Source organism: Hibiscus syriacus, unplaced genomic scaffold (genome assembly GCF_006381635.1).
Source record: "Hibiscus syriacus cultivar Baekdansim isolate YM2019G1 unplaced genomic scaffold, ASM638163v2 tig00112293_pilon, whole genome shotgun sequence".
Taxonomy (NCBI): domain Eukaryota; kingdom Viridiplantae; phylum Streptophyta; class Magnoliopsida; order Malvales; family Malvaceae; genus Hibiscus; species Hibiscus syriacus.
Window position 1 is genome coordinate 3,489,643 of NW_024063296.1, and position 20,200 is coordinate 3,509,842.

Genomic DNA, 20,200 nt, shown 5'->3' on the forward strand with positions numbered 1-20,200 from the left:
AAGCTAATGCAAAGTGAGTTTGAGATGAGCATGATGGGGGAGCTCTCATTTTTCTTGGGACTCCAAATCAAGCAAAGAAAAGATGGCATCTTCATTAATCAAGCTAAGTACGTCAAAGATATGCTCAAGAAGTTTGGACTTGAAAATGGGAAACCTCATAACACTCCAATGAGCTCTTCAACAAAGCTTGACTTAGATGAAGGAGGTAAATGTGTGGATGTTAAATTATATAGATCCATGATTGGCTCATTGCTTTATCTGACCGCAAGTAGACCGGATATTATGTTTAGTGTTTGCTTGTGTGCTAGGTTTCAATCATGTCCTAAAGAATCACATTTACTAGCTGTTAAGAGAATCTTTAGATACCTTAAGGACACTCCTAGTTTAGGACTTTGGTATCCTAGAGACTCTAGCTTTAGCTTGCATGCTTTTTCTGATGCGGATTATGGAGGATGCAAATTAGATAGGAAAAGCACCTCCGGTACTTGTCAATTCCTTGGAAATATGTTGATTTCTTGGTTTTCAAAGAAACAAAATTGTGTTGCATTATCCACCACTGAAGCGGAATACATTTCAGCCGGTAGTTGCTGTGCACAAGTTTTATGGATGAAACAACAACTTTTTGATTGTGGAATTGAAGTAGGTACCATTCCTATCAAGTGTGACAATACTAGTGCTATTTGTATCACTAAAAATCCCATCCAACACTCTAGAACTAAGCACATTGAAATAAGACATCACTTAATTAGAGACCATGTCACTAAGGAAGATGTAGTTCTAGAATTTGTTGATACTTTGCACCAATTAGCGGATATCTTTACAAAACCCTTAGACAAGGAAAGATTTTGGACACTTAGGAGAGAATTAGGTTTGACCAACCTATCTTCACTTAGTGTTTAAAATAATTTTAGCACTTTTAATAAATCTTGAAAAATGCTTATAATAATAATTTTTGATTGCATTCTTGCTATTAGTTAGGGGGAGTTTGTGATTCTTAATGAAAATTAATTTTATGTTCAAAAATCGATTAAAGATTAATTTAATTGTTTGAACATAATTAATGTTTGATATATGAGTTACCAATACCACTAGAAAAGATTAATTTAGCATTTTGTGCTTAAAAAATCATATTTTAGCATTTTGGTGCAGAGGGAATCGATCCCCCCCTTGAGGGAACCGATTCCCCCTTTGAAGGGGAACCGATTCCCCCCACAGGGGAATCGATACCCCCCTGGGGTTCTGTTAAAATCGGGCAGAACACCCCCAAAATCCCAAAACCCTCTTCTCTCCCTCTCTTCCGTCGTTTTTCACCTCCTACACCCTCAAATCTCCATTTCATTATTTTTGAACATAGGATTAGTTGTAATTAGTTCTAGGTTGAAATAGTGATCGGGCATTGCTTATTTAGTGATTAGAAACTAGATGTTACAACTAATTTCATCAAAAACACAAGAATTTTTCAAAATTTTTTTTTAAATTTTCGAATAAACAAAAAAAATTATTTTTCAAATTATTGTGTTTTGATTAAATTATGTTGTTGTTATGAAAAACTATACATATATTGTTTCTCAAAACCATATTTTCAAAAAAAAATTCAAAAACTTTGCCCATTAGGATTGATTTAGAGAATCTTGAAATATTGAGGACTCATTTGAGTTTTGGGATTAATTGAATTGCATACATCTGTTTTAAAATTGCTGGTTATTCTATCTATTCCGATTTCCTTCACCATGTCAAATCCTAAACGTCCTAGGTCTTCATCTAGTCGTTCTAGTCGTCAACCAAATCCTCCTCAAAATCCTATTCCAAATCTTGATCCTAACTTGACTATCCAAAATACTTGTTTCAATCAACCGGCTCCTAAAGATTATCGTTATTGGTTTTACCAATATTTTGACTCGTATAAGATTAGGGAAGAACGTATCCCATATCTTCAAACTATGGTTGACATTAACTTTAAATATCTCCCTATCTTGCACGAATGGAAATTTGATAAACTTTTCGAACTTGAACCCATTGTCTATCATCAACTTGTTCGTATCTTCTACTGTAATGCCGTTTGTATCAAAAATCGTGACAAAACCAAAACCATAGGAGTGCGTTCCTACCTCCTAGGTCAATATTTCCATCTTGATCCGGATTACATAGCCAATGCCTTAGGCTTGGATAATGAAGGTTTATCAAACGAAAAACAAGTTTTAGGCTCGCGATATAAACGGAATGATAGTGCAAGTGTTTTAGATCTCCATGAGCGTTTCCTTCATCTCATGATCACTTGGTGGTTTCGACCATCCGGGGGTCGATATTCAACTCTTAGAGCTTTAGATCTTTGGTGGTTGCACTGTTTTGAAAACAATATAAAAATAAACCTCTCCGAGATTATCTTTGCTGAAATTGTTGAAACCGTTAACCTAGTGCCAAATAAGAAACTCTGTTCTTCACTAGTTTACGGTTGTATTCTTAGTAATCTCTTTTCTAAATCTGAACTCCGAGTTGGTCTAGATGCCTCATTTCCTCTTAAGAAACAAATCAATCTTCTTTCTTTAACAAGAGCGGGATGGGTCAAAAATAAGGAAACCGGTGCATGGGTTCGATCTTCTACTCCGGGAGCTAGTTCTTCACAAGCTCCACCCGAAGCTGACGAAGATCCCGAGTTTGAACAACTAATGAGGGATATTGATGAAGCTGAAGAAGAACCTGAACAACCCGAGGAGCACGCACAACAATCAACTCAAATGCCTCCATATTTTCAATCCTTTATGGAGACATTTGATTTCCGTTATGCGACAATGGATTCACGCTTTTCCTCTATAGAGTCTCATTTATCCACAATGGGAGCTCAACAATTAGAGATTCTTCAGGAGATGCGTGCAAACAATGAAGCAACCAATGCTCGTATTAATGAACTAACTCATGAAATGGCTGCTATGCGAGCCCGTTTTCCACCTACCGATCCGGATGTTTGATTTTATGTTTAGCTTTAAACTTTGAACAAATGAATATTGTTTCAACATTTTGAATTGTTTGATTTTGTAGATTGTTGGATTTTGGATTTATGGATAATGTGAACTTATATGTTTGGTGTGTTTTATTCGTTATTGCATCATTTACATCATTATTAGCAATATGACCAATTTTGCCATATCACATTATTTATGAATATTGATGAAACTAATGGCTAACCTCTCTTTTGATTGTAATCTTAGCAGCTTAAGCTTATAATTAATAAATCAATTGGATAAATGATTTTAAAACCTTGTTTTACAATGTCTTTTTGATTTAACAAAAAGGGGGAGAAGAATAAGTTAAGTGTTAAATGTTTTACATAATAAATTGAAGAAGTGTTAAAGTAAGGGGGAGTAATTTCAAAATTTCAAAACCTGAAAATTTCAAAACCTGATTTCAAAAATCTTAAAATTACTAAAATGTTTTGTTATATCAAAAAGGGGGAGATTGTTGAAACATTTTGATATTTCGATATAACAAATTAAGTTAAATGGATTTTAAGATTTTCCAAATGATTTTCTAAGTATATTCGATATAACTATTCGAATATCAAAACATTACTCCAAATATTTCAAAAATCATTTTTAATCCTTACTTAAGTGTAAAATTAAGTTTTAATCACAAAACAATTTCAAAATAATTTTACAAAGTATTTCGAACCAATTCAAAGCCAAAAATTCCAGATTGCTCATAGGGAACCGATTCCCCCCATAGGAGGAACCGATTCCCCCCTGAATGGTTTGGCTCCGAGATTTCCAGAATGCTCGGAGGGAACCGATTCCCCCATAGGAGGAACCGATTCCCCCCTAAACAGTTTTGTTCCGAGAATTCCAGTATGCTCGGAGGGAACCGATCCCCCCCCAAGGGGGTACCGATTCCCCCTTATACAACGGTCGAAATATTTGAATTTTACACTTAGGAACCGATTCCCTTCAAGGGGGAACCGATTCCCCCCACGCTCCAAGCTGTTTTATTAAATGTTTTCACACTAAAACGGCTATAATATCTTCTCTAATCATCCCCAACGTTCAGAAGTGATCCAAGGTGTATTTAAGCAAGCTTAGAAGCCATTGATCAGTAACAAGAAACATCAAGCAACTAGAATCAAGAGAGAATCAAAGAGAAAGCATCAAACCTCAAGTTTGAGCATTTCAAGCCTATTTTCATTCAATATTCATTTTTCTTTCAAGAACACTTTTTGTGCTCAATTGTATTCATCTTTGAGTGTTCTTTTCTTTGTTCTAGAATTGTGCAAACATCTTACCTTGTGAGGTTTTCTTGTAAGTTTGCAAATTTGTAATCTTCTCTTTGAGAAAAGAGTGTTCTCAAGAGTTGGGGTATACTCTTGAGGGAATTGTAAGGTTATCTCTTTGGCCTCAAAAGAAAGAACAAATTAGTGAATTTGTTGGAAAATCCTTAGTGTGGATAGCTAAGGTAGTGGACGTAGACTTTGTTTGAGAAAGTCGAACCACTGTAAATCGCTGTGCAATTACTTTCAATTTTCTGCAAAAGCTTCCATAAAATTTTTATTGCCAATTCACCCCCCTCTTGGCCAATTTCGTCATTCGATTAACTCAACATAATAAGATATTCACTACAAAAAAAATAAGGATTTAATATCAACCTTTGATTTTTCTTTATCCAAAGATCATAAAAAATGTAAAACTTAAAATTTTACACTAGATATAAGTGGATCTTGGCTTATTTACCAAAAAATCACCCTGCTTTTTTTATTTACATATCAGACACTGTTTGAATTTTTTTACCGACCTAGAACCCTTTGCAGAAAGGAGCAAATAATGATCCACACCTTTCTGCAAATCTGACACGCGCACACTCCCCCAATTAATGATACCCATCTGCCTAAACCCCATCCCAAAACCTACCCCCTAAGCTATTTCAACCACACCAAATCCTCTCAAAAACCAAACCCTCTTAAAGTTCAAAACCGATCAAATTATATTTAGAAGGTGGAATGTGGTCTGCTTCGTTTAGATGGAAATCATATCTTGAGGCATTTTTCTAATACGATAACAATTTTAAATTCTATTTTAATTTTAATTATTGGTAATAATTTATTTATTTATTATTATTAGTTTATATATTAATTTTTGTAATGTTTATTAAATTAGGAGAGAGACTGTATATTAGATCCATTTATCCACAATCTTAAGTTAGAGATACCAACCCCTGTCTGGCCGTATTTAGTCGAGGCTGGATTTAGTTACGTAGCTAGATATGAAGGGCACTGTAACGTAGAATCCAAGTTGATTTTTGCATTAGTCGAGCGGTGGAGACCGGAGGCACACACATTTCATCTTCCGTGCCGAGAGTGCACGATTACGCTGGAGGATGTTTCCATGCACTTGGGGCTTCCAGTAGATGAGATGTGCTTTCAGGGGTGGTGCACGATAACTGGAATTCATTTTGTCAGGAATATCTAGGAGGTGTCTCGCCAAATTTTAATGGTGGTCATATTCCGTTAAATTGGTTGGATGCAAATTGCAAGCATTTGAGTAGCGACGCCTCGGAGGAGCAGGTAAAAATGTATGCACGGGCATGCATACTACAGCTGATAGGAGGGCTCCTGATGCCGGATAAATTGTGCAACCAAGTTCACTGTATGTGGTTACGACATTTCGTCGATTTTCATCTGGCTGTAACACTGAGTTGGGGCTCGAAAATTTTGGTATTCATGTATAGAGAAATATGTCGAGCTACTAACTATAGGAAAAATGATATTGGCGAATGTCTCTTTCTACTACAGTCTTAGGCGTGGTATCGCATGCCCTTTTTATGTCCGATTGTGAAGAACCCGTTTGTATTCCCGCTATTATTGAGGTAATTACAATACTGATTTCTTATATTAATCATTTTATCTAGTATATAATAAAAATTATTTCATTGAATAGGTGGTCTACTGCAAGGAAAGATCATCGGGATTTACCTGATGAATTAGAATCAATTAGGCTACTAATTAATCAAAAGGCTGACACAAATATATGCATTTAAATAGCAAAATATATTTTCAATTATCGTTATATAATTAGATTATTATTTTGATAAGAATTATATATATTTGTTTTTGTTTGAATGGGCTCCTTATTGTACTGAAGATATGAGGATTTGTATCCCACACGACTTAAGGGGCCCATTAGATGTTTGGATGGTAGTGGTCAGTCTGATATGTTATGCGATTATCGAGTGGCACCCCACTGATCGCGTGCTCTGACAATTTAGTTTTGTACAATTCTAGAAGCACATCAAAATCTCGACGAGTTGCATAGCACCGATCGACGCGATAAAAAAGATATGAACTGGCTGCTGAAGCATTATGAGTAGGTAATGATATGGGAGAATCTACGTCGGCGCATTCCCCGCAGAGAACTCATTTATGTGGACCATTGATGGTTATTACGAGTTGTTCAACACGAACGGGAAATTGTTCCTGTTTTCAGAGGAAACACGAGGAGGGAGCATTCATCGACGTTGACAGGGATGTTCATCGTCATAACCCCATCGTCCCCCGACTTGTGGACGAAGAGCAGGTGCTTTCGGTTCATCCTCAACTGCAACCACCGTATGTAACGATATACACCCCGCAGCCAGTACATATGGCTCGCAGCCACATTAGATGTCGCCACCTCCGTTCCCAAACCAAATGCCTCCACCTCCACAGAGTTATATGACCTCTCCTGGAGGATATTATGGTTCTATGTTTGTAAATCCAATTTGGGGTTCATATAGTGGTTATTTGGCGAGTCCAACATCTCCATCGATGGTCGTCGCACATACACCTCCTATACAATTTTCTCACTCATCGATATATCAGTTTTCTCAGTTTTCTATGAGCGGTGGGACAGTTTTCTATGATACACCTCCAGGGTCCTTATTCATGGAGGTACGACATTTTCATCAGTTCCTCACCAGGCTCCTGATGACGACAATGACGATGTCGACGACGACGACGATAATAGTGATGATGAGAGTGAGGAGTCAGGACAAGTTATACGAAGAAAATCCTCCTCGAGATAGACAACCATCGCCCTGCGGAACACATTCAAGACACAAACATTGATAGATTCATACATTTCATTATATTTGTATTTAATTTTTTTAGACGAATAATTACAATTTTTTTAATTATTTACCATTTAATACTTAATTTATTGTTTTAATTTTATTTATTACTTAATTCAAGAGAATGATTTTATCATTTACTTCTTTTCAATTACTTTTCTTTTTTATTAATTATTTACCTTTTATGACTTAATTTATTTTGTTAATTGAAGCGAATGAGTTTATTATTTACTGAATTTTAATCCCTTGGCTTGTATTGTTTTCTTGTTTAAACAATCGATGATGATCAAATGACATTAACTTAAAACAAATGTGAATTAAATTACAAGAGCTATTCTTTGATAAACAACAACTACATCAAGCACAACATCAACGGTTACTTGATGACAAAAGAGATGGACATTTCTCTCTACTGTGTCCTAGGTTTCTACAATGCCCACATCTTTTGTTTTGTCTAGATGTTTCTCGAATATCCATATCACAATGAATTCGAGTGGATTTTGGACGACCACAGTCCCTTAATAAAGATTGATTTGGTACAATCGAAAGTCAATTCTGAACCTCATTAGGGTCTTTCTCATTACCTATGGGGGGGGAACTCAAATTCATATACCTTAAACACTTCTGATAGTAGGTATATGGATCCACAAAAATGATTATAGTCTTGACGGGTATGCGAGCATGCTGCTATGACATGAGAGCATGGATACTTCAAAGCTTGAAAAGCCCCACAGTCGCACCATCTATCTCGTAGATTAACTTTTAACGAGTTAGCTTCAATCCCTTAATGAGGTCACAAGATCTCTATGATACGAAACAATTCATGTGTTCTAGAGAAGCTTGTTATAGACATTCCATTTGATGTAATAATTCTTTTTTGTAGTTCTGTAACTAATCTAGGGTGATAGACATGACTGTTTTGCATCCATGTTTGAGCTTGTCCCCCGAGCTTCGCAAAAAACACTCCCAAACAAAAATATGTTGTTTTTACCAAAGTCGTTACAGGTAAATGACGTGCCCGTTTAAGGTCGAATTGATTGCCTCAGCCAAGTTGGTCGTCATGTGTGCATATCGATATCCACCGTCATATTGCATTTGTCCACAGTTCTTTATTGATGAGGCTGATGTAATCGTATTCTTGCTCGTTCTTCCCCCTTAACTCTTGAAGCATTGACTCAAATGTTTGAGGTAATAGTTTTTAACCTGAGGATCAAATGTAGAACTTACTAACTTTGTTTCTATAAAAAAATAAAAATGATTGAAAGAAAAAAAATAATAGCATTTTCACATACCCATGCGCACAAGTAATTAGCGCTCATAATTCTTCTTAAACCTTCCATGATAGTAACCAACGATGTGTCAGATACAGTACCTATGTTGGACATAGGGTGGTTGCCACATTGGACCCAAAGAATCTATTGTTGCTTTGATCCCAGCTCTGTGATCTGAAATGGCACATATTTTTTCCCTCGTGATAACATGTGAGCGTAAGTTTCGGAGGAAAAAAGACCAAGAATTTGTATCTTCTCCTTCAACAAGGCAAAAAGCAACTGGAAGAATATTGTGATTACCATCTTGGGCAACTTTCAATAATAAAACTTGCTTGTATTTTCCATACAAGAATGTCCTGTCGATTTGGACCACCGGCTTGCAGTATTTCACAACATTAGTGTATTGTGGGTAGTCCAAAAAAGCTGGTAGAATTGGCATCGATCGTGAAGAACTCAATCATTATGGTATGCATGGAAAGTTTCGAAGTCCATAACTGCCCCAAGATTCAACCTGCGCACCACCTTGAACCAACTTGGTATTTCGTTGTAAGATGCATCCCATTCCCCGTGAAGATTTTTAATCGTACTCTGCTTTTGCCATCCATCCTTTTCTGTATGAGAAGGAATACCCATACTGCGATTGTATAGTTGAAATCAACACAACAATAGCTATATGGGAGCTTGCTTACCATGGGCATGATGGCTTGGCAGATTATTTCGGTGTCCAAGTTGGGATGATCTTGGTTGATCCCTCTAGCACAACATGTGTGAGGATCGTTGTATATAATTAGTTCCCATATATTGTTTTTCCTCTTCCTCTTCGATACACGAACTATGTAATTGTATCTGTTATCATGTTAGACATAGTGGCAAACATACTTTTCGGTCGTATAGCAGTCTACTCTGGACTGAACATAATTACGAATATTGTAATTTTTAATTGCCATCATCGCTTCTTCTTTACTTGAAAACTCCATTCCTAAATATAACTCACCATTAATTATTGATGAGTTAAATCCATAGTCACCGACATTAGGCATATCCGCAAATTCTAGCTCGTACATTTCACCATAGTCAGCTTCATACATGTGTGTTGGAGGTGCAATGTGTACCACATTTATGGGAACTTCATCTACATCATCATCATCATCGGAGTCTATGTTGAACTGCAGTGATTCTGGGTGAACGAATAGTCCAGTCTCAGCACCATCTGCACCTGGCTCACGAAGCAGTTCTTCTGGAGGAGATGAGGGTTCCTCCATACTGTCCACATTTAGGTCGAACAACCTAGTACTTGCATGCATTCCCCTTGAACTTGAAGACATATCGACATTGAGATCGAAGAAGCTCGCAGTAGAATGCCTCCCCCCTGAAGCTTGAAGCCATCGTGTCAAATGAAAACTGCACAGATTGCTACGTCGAGGGCATCTCCATATTTAGGTCAAATAAATTGGCAGATGAATTGCTTCCCCTTGAACTGGACGCGATGTTGCCATACATATTGTTTTTGGACCTACCTCGGTACATATAGTAAGGAATTGCTGATAAATGTATCCCCATTGAACTTGATGGGATGACACCATGATGCGAATTTCCCATTATGGCGTTAAAATCATTACACATTATTGTAGTTGGGCTGTCAACTTTATCAGCTTGTTGAGCCAGCCCATAGTGGGAGTATAATGGCATACCATGAACAACACACACTTTAATAAACTTTGCATACATCTCCGTATCGGCGTCTGAATAATGATTTTGAGAATCAACCATCATTGCAACATCATCATCGTTCGATAGTTCGAACGTTGTATAAGTTAACGAAAACACTGATATTGGAAATTTGTACTGAAGCGATGACAGTTTTCTAGTTCTTCCAACATGAACCTTCCTTGAAATCTTTGTTATTAGCTCCTCAAGAGTTATATTTCTCTTGAAGGATATTTTAACATAATGATTTGATGCGAACACAACGCCGATTTCATATTCCCGAATTTCTCCATCATAGTAAACAATAGCTGAAATTCACGTTATTCTAAGAGTTTGAAAGATATACAATCTTATATCTGCAAAATAATAGTTGAAATAAGCCGAATTAAATAAATAATATACGAATTAAAATATAACGCAATAAAATATTTAAAAATATTTATAATAATTTAAATAATATAATTTTATATTATTATTATATCGACAAAATGTCTCGACGTATGATCCCACTTTCAATTTTTACAACCACAAAAAATAATAGAAAATAATTAGTACAATATTTTTTTTCAAATAATTATATATATAAAATAAATATTATATATTAAAAAATTACCTTACAACGAAAGATAGAACGAACTGATGAAGTAAATATAGGAGGAATTGATGGGAGGAATTGATGGGGTGATGTTTACGGTTTAGGGGGTCTTATTTATAGCCGAGGGAAAGTTTGAAGGCTAAGAAATTCGGAACCAATAACACCATCCGCGCCTTTCTGCAAAGGATGCTAGATCGGTAAAATTTTCTCAAAGGATGTCTAACACGTAAATAATAAATGGCAGGATTATTTTTAGGTAAATACGCCGTGGATCTTATCCCATACATATATAATGTTTACATAGCTAATTATATATATATATATATATATATATATATTACGTATTCAATTTAATATGTATCATTTTATCTTTTAGGTTATCATTATTTATTATATACATATATATTTCTATTTCTATTTTTATATTATTTATATTATATAATTTATGTATTTAATTTAATACGTATCATTTTATCTTTTAGGTTATCTTTATTTATTATTTTTATTTTTCCATATATGTATATTATTATTTTAATTTTTATTATTTTTTAATTTATATAATTATTTTTCATAATTTTAATATTTACATTTTCTTTATTTTATTTTTATATTTTTAGATTCACAATTTTGTATTTATGGTTTTGGTTATTGTTTATTTCATCTATTCCTTTAAAGTTGAACTTTGATTGTTATTTAACTTTTTATTCATACTATGTATAATTTTTTATTTTTTATTTTGGTACCTATAATTTTTATCTCACTTTTGCATATCAGGCTAAAATGATTTATTATTCATTTTTTTAACTTTTTGTACAACCTTAATTTATTTAATTTTCAAATGATAAATTCTCAAAAGTGAGTTATATGGATCTTTTATTTAAATTTTTGTCTAAACTTTAATTTTTACTATTAAGATAATTTGTAATTTTGTTTGTACCAAAAGGGCGATGTGGGGATGCAACTTCCTTTATTAAAGTCTGCCAACATAGTCACCAACTTCATACAAACTGTGTTCCTCCTCGCACTCGTTGGTGGTTTCGCCTCTGATTCGTATCTCGGCCGCTTCCAGACCATGATGGTCTTCGGATTCGTGGAGCTCTCAGTAAGTAAAAATCGTTTAATACTGAAAAAACTGGTGTTATTGCAGCATTTTTTATTCCTGATGATGTTTGCAGGGCTTTATATTAATTTGCATTCAAGCACATCACCCACAGCTGAGACCACCCCAATCTGATAAGGTCTCTAATGAATATCACTGTGAGGAAGCAAAGGGCTACATGGCCTTAATTTTGTTTCTTTCACTCTACTTGGTTGCTTTAGAAAGTGGATGCCTCAAGCCAAACATTATATCCCTTGGGGCTGACTAATTCACCAAGGAAGACTCAAATCAATCAAAGAAGCTCTCCACTTACTTCAACATCGTGTATTTCGCCTTTTGCATCGGAAAGCTAGTTGCACTCACTCTTCTGGTTTGGGTTCAAAGTCACATCCGGATGGACGTTGGATTCGGCATCCCTGCCGCTGCTATTGGGATCGGGATGATCAGCTTGATTTCGGGTATGGTTTTTTATCAGAACAAGCTGTCGAGAGGAAGTATTTTTACTCCGATCGCTCAGGTGCGGTGCCTTGATTGTTAAGCAACTTAGCTATGTGTGAACCTCTGTTTCTTAATGACTATTAAAAGCAATAAGACTAAAAGAAACTTTGAAAACTTTATAATTTATTCTTTTCTAAGGCTTGGTGATGATATGATACCTTCTTATTGCCTTAACTTTTTGTATATAATATTATCTTTTTGGCCGGCTCATTGCATTGCAGTAGTCAATTTATCGACAATTTGCAATTATTTAAGTAGAAACACTTGCTCTTTTACATGTACTGGGTTCCAATTGTTTACAGGTTTTTGTTGTTGCAGTAAGAAAAAGAAAGCAAATCTGTCCTTCAAATGCAGAGATGCTCCATGTAAGTCAAAGCAATGCCCCAAATACATCGGTCGGTGCCAGAAACCTTCATCATACCAATAAGTTCAGGTGAGGTTAAAATATGACATGCAAAACGGAGATGAAACTAGAATTTTGTATTATGGGATCAATATCGAAATTATAAAAATAAATAACCAAATTATGTTAAATTAAAGGGTAAAGTATATAAATGGTCCCCCAATTATAAAGCACTGCTTTGTTGAGTCCCCCAGTATTAAATGTTACAAAATGGTCCCCTAGCTATAGAACGATGCTTTGTTGAGTCCCATATTTTCCTGCACAATCATTTTCAACACATTCTTGGCACATCGCCAAACATTTTCAGTCCAACAAGGGAGCACAATGAACACCGAAATCGTCAACAGCTTCAAAATCCCACCCGCCACCTTGCAATCCATCCCTTACATCATGCTCATCTTCGTCGTCCCACTCTACGAAACACTCTTCGTCCCACTCGCCAGAAAAATCACTGGCAACGACTCCGAGATCACTCCTCTTCAAAGGGTTGGTGTCGGGCTATTTGTCGCGACGTTCTCGATGGTATCGGTTGCCATGGTCAAGAGCAAAAGAAGGGTCTCGGCCTTACATGAGCACAATGAAACTGTTAAAAAGTAATATAAGAGCTGTGGAAAAATTAATCTTCATTTCTCAACTCACAAATTACAATCTGTTTACATATATATATATAAACCTTTTTAATCTAACTGCCTAACTAACTTAAAACTACTTGTAACAAACTATTAACAGAAAAACTGATTACAAACTCAACACTCCCCCTCAAGTTGGATGTTGAAAAACATTTTCAACTCCTAACTTGGATAGTAGATAACCATGTTGCTGCTTCCCAAGGCCTTGGTCATGATGTCTGCAAGCTGTTTATGTGTTGAAATATGTTCCGTTTGAATCATTCCTTCCTGTATCTTTTCTCTCACAAAATGGCAATCAATTTCAATGTGCTTTGTCCTTTCATGATACACTGGATTAGCTGCTATTTGAAGTGCAGCTCTGTTGTCACAGTAAAGTTTTACAGGCTTCAGACCCTTTATGCTAAGCTCTGTAAGCAAACCTTGCAACCAAACCAACTCAGAAGTGACCACTGCCATAGCTCTATATTCTGCTTCTGCCGAAGACCTTGCTACAACATTTTGTTTCTTTGATTTCCACGAAACCAATGAATCACCAATCTTAATGAAAAAACCTGTTACAGATTTTCTTGTCATCAGACATGATCCCCAATCTAAATCACAATAGGCTAAAAGTTGACAAATTGAAGAGGATTTTAACAAGATTCCTTGTCCTGGTTCCTTCTTGACATATTTAACTACTCTTAAAGCTGCCTCCATATGAGACCTCTTATGTTGCTGCATGAATTGACTAAGAAGATTCACTGCATATGTAATATCAGGTCTTGTATATGTCAAGTAAATCAGCCTCTCAATAAGTCTTTGATAAACTGACTTTTCAACAAGATTATGTTCATCTTCATTATCCTGCTGCACAATCTTATCATAGTCCAAAGTAGTCTACTTCAGATTCTGCTCCAGAGGAGTAATAGCAGGCTTTGCTTCCTCCAAATCAGTATCTTTGATTAACTGTAGTGCATACTTTCTTTGATTCAAAAGTATGCCTTCTTTTGACCTCAATACCTCTATTCCTAAGATATATTTTAACTCCTCCAAATCCTTCATCTTAAAATGACTATTCAACATTTGCTTCAATTCATCAATCAATTCACTACTATCACTTGTGATTACCAAATCATCAACATAGACTAATAACAAGGCCATTTTACCTTGTTGTCTCTTGTTGAACAATGAGTAGTCATACTTGCTTTGAACATAACCAGTCGAGACCAATGCCTCTGTTAATTTCAGATTCCACTGCCTGGAAGCTTGCTTGAGACCATACAATGATTTTTGCAGTCTACACACAATCCTCTCCCCCTGACTGCAAAAACCCTTAGGTAGTTGCATATAAATTTCCTCAGAAAGATCTCCTTAAAGAAAAGCATTGAATACATCCATTTGCAATAATGGCCAATGAAGAATAGAAGCAAGTGCTAAAATGGTTCGAATAGTTACCATCTTAACCACAGGAGAAAATGTGTCAACAAAATCAATTCCCTCCTGTTGATTATAGCCTTTAGCAACCAAGCGAGCTTTATATCTCTCAACCTCACCTGATGCTTTGTACTTAACTCTATAAACCCACTTACATCCAATAGGAATTTTTCCTGGTGGTAATGGAACAATGGACCAAATTCTATTAGACTCAAATGCATGTATTTCTTCTTTCATAGCTTGAATCCAAAGTGGATCTTGAATAGCCTCAGAATAAGATTGAGGCTCAGAAATTTGAGATATGGAAGACAAGCATATTTGAGTGTGAATTGGTAAGTGGGAATAAGAAAGAGAACTGAAATTTGAAGAAGAGGATTGACAAGAGCAAACAAAGTTATTTAACCAAGTAGGAGGCTTAGATACTCTAGAGGATTTCCTAGAGGGAATAGGTGCACTTATTGAAGCAGAAGACTGAACTGAAGTCTGAGAGGTGTGTTCATCATTATCGGTACTCAATGCAGTAGGAGTAGTATGAAGAGAGCTAGAATGTTGAGGACTTGGAGTATTTAAAACTAGGAAATCATCATCATGAACAAGGGTAGTAGTTGGGAAAAAGGTTGGATCAGAATTATAAAAGGAAGAAGATTGATGAAATGGAAACTGATTTTCATGGAACTTTACATCCCTACTGATGAATAGTTTTTTAGAGTCAAGATTAAACAGGAAATAACCTTTTTGGGTTGGATAGTATCCCAAGTATCCCAAAAAGACAGAAGCAAAGGCTCGAACATCAAACTTATCATGAGGAGCAAGATTTGTTGTAAAACAGAGACACCCAAAAACTCTAAAGTGTTCATAAGAAGGAGGTTTATGATATAGTAATTCAAAAGGAGTTTTCCAACATAAGACTGAAGAAGGCAACCTATTGATAATATAGCAAGCAACTAACACACATTCTCCCCAGAATTTAAAAGGGACCCGAGATTGAAAACGAAGAGCCCGAGCAACTTCTAAAAGATGCCTATGTTTACGTTCTGCAACCCTATTCTGTTGAGGAGTGCGCACACAAGTACTTTGATGGATAATTCCCAAAGATACAAACAAGGGAGAACACTCAGAATTGAAAAATTCACGACCATTATCACTACGAACAATTTTAACTGAGAGAGAAAACTGATTCTTAACCATTAAGATAAAGGTTCGAAGATAGGAAACAACATCATTCTTAAGTTTCAATAAGTAAACCCAAGACATCCTAGTATAGTCATCTACAATAGTTAAGAAAAAACGTTGACCATCATGAGTAGAGATTTGATAAGGCCCCCACAAATCAATATGAATCAATGTAAATAGAGTGGTGGTCCTGGAATTGCTAACTGGAAATGAAAGTCTAGATTGTCTAGCTAAAGGACAGATAGAACAATGTTGAACCGATTCATGATGCAAATTCTCATTATGAAACATAGGCAATTTTCTTAATTGAGAAGCTGGAACATATCCTAAACGAGCATGCCAAAGACTTGTTTTATTTGCATCAACAGATTTACAAGTATTGAGAAAAGTTTCAGAAGGTGTACATGCATCAACAGAATGTTCTAAGGTAGAAATAGAAAAAACAGAATTTGATGGAAACCTGAGCATGTATAGACCTCTATATTCTTTACCAATCACCCTCATCATGCCATTGTAAAGATCCTGCAATATGCAAAGATCAGGATAGAACAAAACATCACAGTTTAACTCATGAGCCAGTCTTGAAACAGAAATGAGATTATGAGTAAAGTGAGGCACATGAAGAACATTAGATAATTGAAGACCATTTGGGAGCCTAACAGAACCTATATGTGTGACAACAAAGGATTTTCCAGTAGGCAGCTGAACAAATTTAGGCGTGGATGTACAGGGCACAGGATTGAGCATGCATTTTAAGTCTGACAAAAAATGGTCAGTTGCTACAGAATCCAGAATCCATTCAATTGAATTATAAGTAAGAGAACAGAAGGTACCTGTCAGATTCACAGAGAAATCTGGACTGGAACTTTGAGCTGAAGATCGATTTAGAAGCCCCAGAAGTTGCTGATATTGTGTAGTTGTAAAAACTGGTGGAGCTGGAGTAGACACCTCACGATCAGAAGGAGTCACCATAGCAGCTTGGGAACCCTTCTTCTTGTTGAATTTAAAATCAGGAGGAAAGCCAATAAGGCGATATCAATTCTTTTTTTTATGGCCCTTCACCTTACAATGATCACAGACCCCAGTAAAACGTCAACGGTTGCCAGAAGCATTGGAATACAGTGCTGTAGAGTCCAAGAGGGGGACAACGTCGGATAACTGAAGGCGATGAGATTCCTCCTGACTAATCATGGAATAGGCGCTATTGACCGAAGGTAAGGGCTGCATCAACAGGACTTGACTTCGAATGGCAGTGTACGAGTCATTCAGCCCCATGAGAAACTGGAACAATCTCTGTTGAGAAACATGGCGTGAACTGGACTGAGCATTTTCACATGTACAGCTCGAGTAAGGTACCAGTGTATCATACTCGTCCCACAGAAGCTTCAACCGTGAGAAATACGCAGAAATAGAAAGCTCGCCTTCGACCATCGTGGTAATCTCATGATGAAGAAAAAATATGCGGGAACCGTCGACCTTGTCAAAGCGCTCCTTGAGATCGGCCCAAACGAACTCTGCACTGGAGGCAAAAACAATTCCAGCAGACAAATCCTTGCTCACCAAATTGATGAGCCATGAGAGCACAAGGGCGTTGCATCTGTCCCACTGTGCTTGAAGAGAGGACTGAAAATCATTGCGACAGCAACCTCTATCGATGAACCCTAATTTGTTCTTGGAGAGAAGTACGATTCGCATTGAGTGACTCCAGACGGTGTAGTTATCTGGTCCAGACAACTGATGCGAGATCAAGATCGTACCCGAAGTGTCCGAGGGATGGAGATATAGCGGGTGATTAAAGTCAAGAAACGTTGATTTGTTCATCGGGGCTGTGGTGTGTGGCATCGTGATAGATGTGGCGATGAAGAAAGAGCAGAAAGGTAACCTACTTCAGGAATGAGGAAAAAGAAATGAAGCAATAGCAGACCCGAGAAGGAGAAAAGGCCCAGTGAAATTGGGCTAGTCTGATACTATGTTAAAAAGTAATATAAGAGCTGTGGAAAAATTAATCTTCATTTCTCAACTCACAAATTACAATCTGTTTACATATATATATATATATATATATATGAACCTTTTCAATCTAACTGCCTAACTAACTTAAAACTACTTGTAACAAACTATTAACAGAAAAACTGATTACAAACTCAACAGAAACCATGTCCATCTTTTGGATTGCCCCACAGTTCCTTGTATTCGGGGTCTTAGAGATGTTCACAGCAGTGGGGCTTTTGGAATTCTTCTATAAGCAGTCCTTGGAAGGGATGCAATCGATTTTGACCGCCATGACCTACTGCTCCTACTCATTCGGGTTCTATCTTAGCTCCATACTCGTCTCCCTTGTTAACAAAATTACAGCCACTTCGTCTCATGGAGGGTGGCTAAGTGACAATGACCTTAACAAGGACAGGCTAGACCTTTTCTATTGGATGTTAGCTGCTCTTAGTCTCATCAACTTCTTCAATTATGTATTTTGGTCTGCTTTTTTATACTTATAGCCAGTATTTATCGGCTGGTGGACAACATCATGAGGACCCAAAAGCAAGGCAAGGAAGCTTAGAAGCACTCATATTGTATTAGTTATAGTTTATAGTTGCATAATAGATTCAATAAGATTTTCCTGCTAGTCATCATTATGGTCTAATATAGTGAGTGTTGACTGTTGCAGTTGAATTACAAGATTGAGCCAAAGCTGAGGATTGAGCACATCATTTCTCTTTTTTGGTGGAGGAAGACTTGAGTGGTAGGGTTCCATTACTTAATAGTTTTTTTCCCCTCAAGGATAGTTGTGGGTGGGATTCACCAATCTCAAACATTATGTTGAGATTGCTAGCATTATAGTTATTTATTTTGGTTGAAACTAAGGGGTTATGTGTAATATTTTAGAAGCAAGTAGTAGGTAAGAGTAATGTTTGATCATGTCTTTAGTCTAAGTATTCTTCCAATTTTGAAATTAATTTCTTTGTTTAAATTCATATATTTGGTTACATTTAAACTTCAACTTCATGGATGTTAATGTACTTTTTGTAAAATTTAAATATATTATTAATTAAATTTTAATATGTATTAATATCTTTGAATATTAAAATGTCACTTTCAAATTTATTGAATATAATAAAGTAAAATTTAATTTTATTAATATGCATTATAGGGAGTTTGATGTTAAGTTTGTATCTCGAACTTGTAATTTCGTTGCTCATAACTTAGCATCTTGGGCCCTTTGTACAAGGAGTTTTATGTTTTTTTTTTTTTTGACTCGATTTGTCTTAAGATTATTGCTTTTGACATATCAAACGATCTCTTTCCTGGTTAATGGATTTTCTTTTGCCCTTTATAAGATTTAGAAGGAATTTTTAACGTGGCCGAACATTCAAAATAATAATTTTAAAATTAAACAATAAGAGAAATTGGATTTTTTGACTCCTAAAGTTATAATAATATATGAACTAGGTATATAATCAAACCTGAAAATAAACAATTTAATCTTATGTTATGAATATAATCAAACCTGGATTTTGAAAGTTATGTAAATATTTTTTTGAATAATTTTATATGTAAAAATAGAGCTTTAATTGAAATCCTTTTATTCTACTTAACTCCGGCTTTGCAAATATATTACTCTAAACGGTAGATGTTAAGTTAGTCAATGGGCACACTTGTTATCTACTGCGGAAATATGTTGAATCTTGGTAATCCAACCTTCATTGACATGTGCTAAAAGTAATTATCGTATTTGTTATTTTATAAGTTCTGAATTTAAACACGACGTTTATAAAGATATTTGAATAGTTAAATCAAATGATTAAGAATCTCAAGAGTTCTAAAAGAATTAGGTTATTTATTTTGGTTTAAACTAGCTGGTTGTGTAATATTTTAAAAGCAAGTAGTAGGTAAGAATTGGGTATCTTTTTTGTGTCAATATACTTCAAACTTTGAAAACTTGATAATGCTAAAATATATTCTATCCAATTGTTGTAGTTTATCTAGCAAATTTGTATAATACGACAATTTACTAAGTCATTTTTCTGTTATATCTATTTTGTTGGTATAAGTGAGGCTCATAAGACCAACGCTCTAACCAACTGAGCTACAAGACCAAAGTATTTGTTGTTTTAAATTTATTTATTGGTATAAAACTTTTACTTTATATTTTTATCAAAATTTATGATGAGTGGCGCGGATTATTGTTATAGTCTAATTTTGTCCAGCCAATTAAACCAAACTAAAAACTATTCGAATGGGAATTTGAAATTTGTTTGTGCCTTGACATCGAATTGAATGGTGTTGGTGGCATGGCATTGATGAAGGTTCGTGTATGTAGAACGTGGA

The 20,200-nt window shown here is 35.7% G+C and overlaps 1 pseudogene; it reads left to right on the plus strand.

The window, feature by feature from the left end:
• The first annotated feature begins 6,356 nt into the window (after positions 1-6,356).
• LOC120177578 lies at positions 6,357-18,369 on the plus strand (annotated as a pseudogene).
• Positions 18,370-20,200: the final 1,831 nt, after the last annotated feature.